This window comes from Triturus cristatus, chromosome 1_1 (genome assembly GCF_964204655.1).
Source record: "Triturus cristatus chromosome 1_1, aTriCri1.1, whole genome shotgun sequence".
In the NCBI taxonomy this organism is placed as follows: Eukaryota; Metazoa; Chordata; class Amphibia; order Caudata; family Salamandridae; genus Triturus; species Triturus cristatus.
Window position 1 is genome coordinate 341,632,464 of NC_140579.1, and position 8,662 is coordinate 341,641,125.

Consider the following 8,662-nt stretch of genomic DNA (forward strand, 5'->3'; position numbering starts at 1 on the left):
TGCTCCGTGCGCGCATGCGTGCGTGCTCCGTGCATGCTCCGTGTGCGCATGCGTATGTGCTCGGTGCGCGCACGGTGCGCGCACGGTAAGTCATGTGATTACGAAACAACACTTTTCATTGGTTCATAGTAGTTTCAGTTCCAGAATCTTCAAACACCACACCCACTCCCCTCATTATTTCTTCTTATTTCCTGGGAGAAGGAGCTGAACAGCTTTTCCACTACGTGAAAATGGCAGAACAGCAATCTTCTACAGAGAGTGCAGAGGAGACCTTTGTGCCACCAAGCTAGAGGAAACAAAATGACTCATTCATATGGAAGTTCTTTACTTTTCCAGAGGAGCAGAAGAAGGTGAATTCCCCAAAAGTCACCTGCACTGTTTGTGGAGTTGTCTTATCTAGAGGAGATCCCCCCAAAAATACTCCTTTAGTATTTATTCTATGTTAAGGCATTTCCAAAAAGTGCATCCTGTGGCTTATGCTCGTGAATCTACAAGAGCCACAAGAGACAACCCTCCAGGAGCTCAGCCGAGCACATCATCTGCGGCCGCAGATTCACCTGCTTCAAGACCTCCGGATATCCATCCTCTGTTCCAGAAGGGTCATATACGGTGCAATGTGTGCAATGTTGTTCTCTGTTATGGTGAGAGCAGCATCAACTTAACAAAATACAGCAGCACACATGCTCCACCCCATAATTTTTTCAATTTTTTTTGTTCCTGTTGAACAGTTTTTCATTCCCTGTTTTTTTTGCTGCTCTAAAAAAAACAAAAAAAATACAAAATTGTTAAAAAACTAAAAAAAATGCAAAACAAAAAAGACAAAAAAAACAGTTCTTTTCAGAACTCACTTCACTTCTCCAAGAAGAGCTATATTCCTAATATACTGTGTTGTAATTTTATTGAATGAATGTGTAGTGTATACATGAATGATTGAAATGATTGAAATGACTGAGTGAAGAGGAGGAAAGGACTGACAGAATGAGTGAGAAAAGGAAAGTATAATCAGTCATGAAAGGGAAGTGAAAGACTGACTGCAACAAAAGGACTAAGGGTAGAGGATGCAGGTAAGAAGAGTGAATGAGTAAGGGAATGGCAGTGAGTAATGGAGAGAGAGGGAGGGGGGAGTGAGAAAAGGGGAGTAAGGGAAGGAGATAGGAAATGGGAGTAACAGACGAAGCGGATGAAGTACAGCAGGGTAAAGGGATTGAAAGTAAGAGAAGTGGAGTGATGGTGAGATAACAGGTATGAGGATTAAAAAAGGGGGTAAGAGAAAGTGAGAGATGGGGAGTGAGGGGATGGAGGGTTTTAGGAAACTGGAGTGAGAGAAAGGGAGTCAGGATTTCAATGAGCAAAGCAGAGTGAGGGAGAGTGAAGGAAAGAATGCGAAAAGGTGAAGGGGTGTGAGATACAGACAGGAGGAAGTGAAGTAGGAGAATAGGAGTGACTATGAGTAAAGGATAGTGACAGTTAGGGAAGGTGAGGGAAGGAGAATGACGGAGAAGGTTAAAAAATGAACATAGATGGAAAATGAGTGATGGAGAGAGGAGGAGTGGTAGAAACAGAGGGGCAGATTTATAACAAACTAACGCAGCACGGTGCAGCAAGTAATTTTGCTGCGCCGTGCTGCGTTAGTTTCGAAGCACAGAGATGCGACATATTTACAAGAATATATCGCATCTCTATGCTTCCCCTGCGCTGGCACACAAACTGCAGCCATGCGCCGGCACAGGCTCCCTTGCACCATGCTGCAAGGATGCCCGCGTGGTGGGGAGATTGTTCTTCTGCAGGAAGGGTCACCTTCCTGCACAAAAACAATCACAAGAGGCTTTTTCCTCTTTCAATGCGTGCTGTAGCATGCAGCACGCACTGAAAGAGGAAAAAACGAGGAGAAATGAAAACATTTCTCCTCGTTGTGCCTCGCTACGCCACCTCTAGGGTGGCGTAGCATTCACACGCATCTCCAGAGTTACGATTTCTCGTAAATCTGGAGATGTGTCTAGTTCTATGGGTGTTCCGTGGGAACACCCACAACAACACCCATTGAACGCCCCTTCAACGCACAGTGCTGCGTGTGAAGTGGCTGTATTTACGAGGAGAGGAACAGTCACGCAGGGTGGCTTTTCCTCTCCTTGTAAATATGGAGGAGCCCCCTGTGCCACCAGTACGTCATGAAAAGTGACGTAGTGGTGGCGCAGGGGGCTTGTAAATCTGCCCCAGAGATGTTAAGGAAATTAAGGGTAAGACAGACAAAGGGAGAGAGACAGAAACAGAGACAGAGAGCAGGAACTGAGAAGGAGTAAGGCAGTTAGAATGACTGAGACATATGGAGGCAGGGTGAGAAACATGGTTGAAAAAATAGTGATGGAGGCAGTAAACCTAGGGGAGTAGTAGAGAAGGAGTGAGGGAGTTACGAAAGAGCAGTAAAGGAAGAAGAGACAGAGAAGGGGAATGAGAAAAGCAGAGTGAGGAGAAGTGAACAAAAGGGAGCATGAAAGTGAAGGGGTGAAAAATACAGATATTTTAAACTTACCTGACCAACAAAATAACTTAATTAGAAATAAATGGTTTTTTTTAATTGCAAGAAAAAGGTTTCAATTCCCTAAATTTTCTTTCTCGATCTGAAAAAAAAGAAAAAAAGTAGTAATATTTAACAATACATTTTAGAATACAGTACACATATTTTCATATTTAACAAAGTAATTTTTGCCCTCTTTTGCTGTTTTCATAATATATTGAATTTCACTGAAAATAGTGATATCAATTGCATTCATCACTTAACAGCGGGCAAAAAAATAAACAATCTGAAACATATATATATTAAAAATATCTTCTAAGAACAATATTTATTTACAATAAATAACGTCTGTAAATCTTTTTTTTTTTTTTTTTTAAGTTCAATAAAATTTTATTGGTCAATGAAGAAGAGTAAATCAATACATAACATCAATTAGGAAAGGGAAGGGAGAGGGAAGGTAAGGAAGAAGGGAAAAAAGGGAATAACAGAGTGTAGCATGTAAAAGAGAATATACAATAAAAACAATAATCGTGAGCATTTGGACATTTGAAAATTTGAACATGGGCATTGAAAAAGAAAGGAGAAAAGAAAACATATTATATTAGGAAATCTTGGATGTGGAAAGGGTATCATGGGGGTTTAGAAACCTCTTGTTGAGCAGGCGTTGGACGGGATGGACGGGCAGCACATTCATCTAAATACAATGTAATGGGGAGCCATAATTCTGCTCGTTTAGTTGCTAATTGAACAGGAAAAACAAAAGCATTATCAAGTCTATGATTATGGCAAACATTGTACCACCACCCTTTGAGAGAAATATTAGATGCATTTTTCCAATTAACAGTAATCTGCTGAAAGGCTACAGCTAATAACAGATCTACAATGCGAACACACATATCTGCATTATCCCAGCCTGGAGACAGACTACCCAAGAAAAGATGAGTGGGAGAAAAAGGAATGCGTGCATGAAAAATAACATTAATTTGAGCCCACACCTGTAACCAAAAGTCATGCACACATTTACAGAGAAATATCATATGAAATAAGGTAGCATTGGGGAAGCCACACGACCAGCATGTGTCCGGGGTAGTAGGAAAGCGTTTGTGTAGTGTAGAAGGGGTGTGAAGTAGTCTGTTGTAAATAAAAAATAAGGATTGTGTCAAGGAGGCTGCTCTGGAAGTTTTACGGAGTTTTGCCCAAATCTTATCCCAAAGAGATATCGGCCAGTCTGTTTTAAAATCAGTCTCCCATTGAATCTCAACTTTGGATTTAGGTCTGAGAGATTGGTGTGAGTGAAGGTATTTATAAATAAGGGATGCTTTTGGAGCCATACGTAGGAGAGAGTGAAGTTGGAAAGCGGGGGATTGTTGAACAAGGGAAGGAGAAGAAGAGCCCAAGAGCCTCTTATAAACCTCTAGAACGGTATTTTTAAGTAATAAGTATTTAGGGACAAAAGAGAGAGGTAAGCCAAAGGAAGAACTAAGATCAGAAAAAGAGAAAAAGATGGAATCAGAGAAGAGTTGCGAAATCCATATCAAACCTCGGGATCGCCATGATTTCCAGTAGAAGGGTTTATTACCAATTAGAAGATATTTATTATGCCAAATGGTGGAAGAGAGGAAATCGGCAACAGTCATAGGAGGGCCAGGAGCATCAGATAGTAAGAGCTTAAGGGTATATTTGTGAATAGGGGTGGGAGTCAAAGAAGGTTTACGAGAAAAAACAAGATATTCTGTAAGAGAAAATGGAGAAAGAAGAGTACGCTCAACCTTAATCCACAAAGGGCAAGGAGCAGTAGTATCTTGTAACCAGAGGGAGGCTTGACGTAGCAGAAAGGCCCTTTGATATGCAGGAAAATCAGGGAAGTTAACACCACCCTCAGAAGCGGGACGAATAAGTCTAGCAAGAGACATTCTGGATTTTTTAGAGCTCCACAGAAATGAAGATAATGTTGAGTTAATCTTTTTAAAGAACTTCATTGGAATAGAGACCGGAATATTGGATAGCGTATAAAGAATGATGGGAGAAATCATCATTTTAATGGTATCAAGACGGCCCCACCAGGAGAGGTATAGGGGGTGCCACCTTGCAGTGAGGTCCGCAATTTTTTGTGTGCATTTAGACAAACATAGAGAAACAGTGTCAGGAATAGAGGGGGTGATATATAAACCCAGATATTTAATGTGAGTGGGGCACCAAGCAAATTGAGATTCACAAAAGTCTTGCTTGAAAGTGAATTTGGTCAAGGGCAGGATCGCACATTTATCATGGTTAAGTTTATACCCAGAGAGGGATGAATAATTTCGAACTTCATCCAGAAAAGCAGGGACAGATTCCGTGGGATTAGAAAGAAAAAGTAAGATATCGTCTGCATAAGCAGCGAGTTTAAGATGAAGGTCCGCAACCTGAACGCCATGGATAGCGGGGTTTTGACGTATTCTAGCTAAAAAGGGTTCTAAAGCGAGGTTGAAAAGAAAGGGGGAAAGAGGGCAACCCTGACGAACGCCTCTACCCAGACTGAAATAAGAAGAAATTTGGCCATTGGCAACTACTGCGGCTCTAGGGTGCGAGTATAGCAGGGAAACTAAAGAAATAAATTTAGGGCCAAAACCAAACCAAGTAAGGGTGTGAAAAAGATATCGCGTCAAGGGCAATCGCTGCAAGTGAGTGTGGACAGCGGGAAGACTTTGATAGAATATTAAATAAAAGTCTGGTGTTATCCGCAATATGTCGGCCCTTAACAAACCCGGATTGCTCCTCACCGAGAAGATCAGGAAGTAAGTGGTCCAGTCGGACCGCCAATGCTTTAGCAAAAAGTTTATAGTCAATATTAACTAAGGATATGGGCCTGTAGTTTTTGCAATATTGTACATCTTTCCCAGGTTTAGGTATTAAACAGATATGAGCATCTGAGAACGTCCCTGAGGAAGCGCCTTGAGCAATAAAAGTATGAAGAACGGAGTGCAAGCGTGGGAGCAACAACTTAGAGAAATGAAGATAAAATTCAACGGTAAAACCGTCGGGGCCAGGAGCCTTATTAAGTTTAAGGTGTTGCAAAGCATCGAGCAGTTCCTTTTGTGTAATGTCAGATTCTAAGGAGGAGAGGTCAAGAGGAAAAGTGGGTGGCGTGTGGATGGTGGAGAAAAAATGAGCAAGGGAGTTGGGAGAGGGTTGAGTTTCAGATGTGTACAATGTGTCATAAAAATGAGAGAACGCAGCCAGAATATCAACATCTTTATGCTTCAGGGTATCATTCGAGTCGTATACAGATTCAATGTTTAACTTATTGTGCTTAATCTTTAAATAGTTAGCTAGGAGTTTCCCTGCTTTATTCCTACCCACATAAAATTTGGCAGTAGATTTTAACAAGTATAGGGAAGCGTCCTCCGTAGATTTCTCATTAAATTTCAGTTTTGCAGCAACAAGGGCTGTCAAGCTATCCTCAGAGTGGGAGGTAAAAAATGTGTGTTCCAACTTCTTAATATCTAAAAGGAGCTGTTTGGTGGACCATCTGGCAGCCCTACGTTTCTTCGCAACGTAACTGATGATAAAGTCACGTGCAGCCGCTTTAAAAGCATCCCAGATAGTGTGCTCCGGGATATCGGCGTGATCGTTAATCATAAAAAATTCATCAAAAAAGGAAGTAAAATTAGCCGTAAACTTGGGATCAGTTAGGAGCGAGTTATTAAATCTCCATCTTCTGGGACCATTAACCTTAGGGAACACATCAACACTCGTAAGGACGGGAGCGTGATCCGAAAGTAATATCGGGCCTATCTCTGAATGTGATAGTGATTGAGCAAGGTTATGGGAGACAAAAACATAATCAAGTCTTGACTGGGAGCGATGACAGGGGGAGTAGAAGGTGTAATCCCGCAGTTTGGGATTGCAAAGGCGCCAGGAGTCCACCAATTTATGCTGTGAGATAGCATGGCTAAATAGCTTATGGGGCTTGTTGGGAATATAGGGGGCCAAGGATTTCCTATCAATAAAGGGATCCAGAGGTTGATTACAATCCCCCGCCAAAATAAAGTTGTGATCCATAAATTTAGTTAGGAGTGGAGAAAAATCAGCTCAAAAGGAGGGCTCGCCCGTAGTTGGGCCATAAACATTAAGAAGGGAAATTGGAACACCTCTGAGTGATAGCTTGGCATAGACCCAACGACCCGAAACATCCGATTCTTGGGTAAGAACCTGAAATGGCAAAGACTTGCGACAAAGGATTGCTACACCGTTCCGCTTGCCATCACCCTGTGAGTAAAAGAGTTCACCCACCCATCCACGCTTGAGCTTAGCTGACTCTACATCATTTAAGTGCGTTTCTTGGAGGAATGCAATATCAACATTCAGTTTGACTAGGTGTGACAAAATTCTTTGACGCTTGATCGGGGAATTAATACCCTTCACATTCCATGACAAGATATTCAAGGACATAACAATAATCTATTTACAAAAAATGTTAAAAAACATGACCAAAAAATAAAAAGCCCATGTGTCGTAGGAAAGACATGAAGAAAGAAGGAGAAAGGGAGAACCAGTGTGGATATGCTAGAGAAGAAGAGAAAAAGAGGATAAGTGAGAAACTGAAGAACAGGTGCATCAGGGAGAATAAGGAATGTAACTCTTACATAAGCAAAAAATTCAATCGAAGATAGCATACTATAATATAAACATGTGAACAAGAATACGAACAAAAGAAGAGGAAGAAGGGAGGGATACAGGGAAAAACCATCGAATACGCAAACAAAAAACAAAACAAGTGACATACCTACAACAATGAGAGATAAGGATGGGGGAAGGTGGAGCCACACAGGGCAATAGACGACACATCCAATGAGGACCAAGCTGGAGGGCATAGAGGGCACGTCAACCATGAATTCAACTGCAAAAATAGAAACATTACCGTGGTTAGATGAGCTCTAATCCAAACACTAAGGACAAAACAAGAACAGCACAGATTACTAAACCAATGGTAGCAATTCTAATACAACAAATGAAAAGTAAGAAGTTAATATGTAAGAATATAAAATCACATCAAGTGCAATCTAAGTAGGAGAGTGACACATTGAGTGAGATGATAGGAAGAGTCAAGAACCATGCGAAGAGTATGGCCCCGCAAAGTCCATAGGATCCGTATGATGAGCGTTGATGAAGCTCTGTAAGCGAATGGGATCTTCATATGAAGTGGTCTTATTATTGTAGGTTACTTTAAACAAACAAGGATGGAACAAGCCATATCGAGCACCCATAGAGCGGAGAGCAGGCCTCATATCCAGGAAGGCTTTGCGGCGCGCCGCAGTGGCTCTGGAGTAGTCCTGAGCGAAAAATAGTGTAGCACCAGACCAAGAAATTTTTTGAAGAGACTTGGCTGCAGACAAGACCTTAAGTAAATCTGTATATTCCAGGAAGTACAGAATGACTCCCCTCGGCCTCTGCGGAGAAGGCGAGGTAGCCGTGATCCTCCCCAGTCTGTGAGCCCGTTGTACATTGAGGACTGTGTCATCTGGAAGATGGAGTACCTTAGGAATAAAGGACTTAAAGAAAGCAACTGGATCGGCACCTTCAAGTCCTTCCGCCAAATTGTAAATCCGAAGGTTATTGCGTCTATTCCGATTTTCTAAATCCTCGGTCTGTTTTTGCAGGGCAGATACCTGGGATTGTAAAGAAAAAACTTGTTTAGTAGTATCCTGAATTGAAGAAACGCTTTGTTCAACGGTTGAGACCCTAACATCCAGCTGCGACCATTTATCAGACAGGATTTGTAATTTGGTGTTAGTGTCCTCAATAAACCGTCTGAGCGCTCTTATTTCCTGTAAAAGTAGTTCCATGGAGACTGGGGAAGGTGGTTTAGGAGGGGTGGGCGGATCTTTTTTGAGACGCTTCATATTCACCTTCCCGGGTGGTGCCTGCGTAGGCTCCATTTCTGTAACACTCTGCTCTGCCTCAGGAGTCTCCGGATTGTGCAACTTAGAGAATTCGGAGAAAATCTGAGAGTTCTTGATGTAAGTCCGCTTGGGTTTCGAGCTGACGGGGGAAGATCTGTTCATACGCCTCATTAAGTTATAGTTGAGTGAGACCCGAGCAGGGGCCAGCATTAAACGAGGACAGCCGGGTCAGTCAACAATTCGAAATATAGGAACCTCCTTG

At 42.1% G+C, this 8,662-nt stretch overlaps 1 long non-coding RNA gene across 1 annotated transcript; it reads right to left on the bottom strand.

Annotated features, from left to right (window-relative positions):
- Nucleotides 1-713: 713 nt before the first annotated feature.
- Nucleotides 714-7,316, bottom strand: LOC146870194 (uncharacterized). The gene is made up of 3 exons (XR_014959350.1): nucleotides 7,284-7,316; nucleotides 2,531-2,618; nucleotides 714-756 (listed from the first exon to the last, which is right to left on the bottom strand). It is a non-coding gene; the product is annotated as an uncharacterized LOC146870194 (long non-coding RNA).
- Between the last annotated feature and the right edge of the window lie 1,346 nt (nucleotides 7,317-8,662).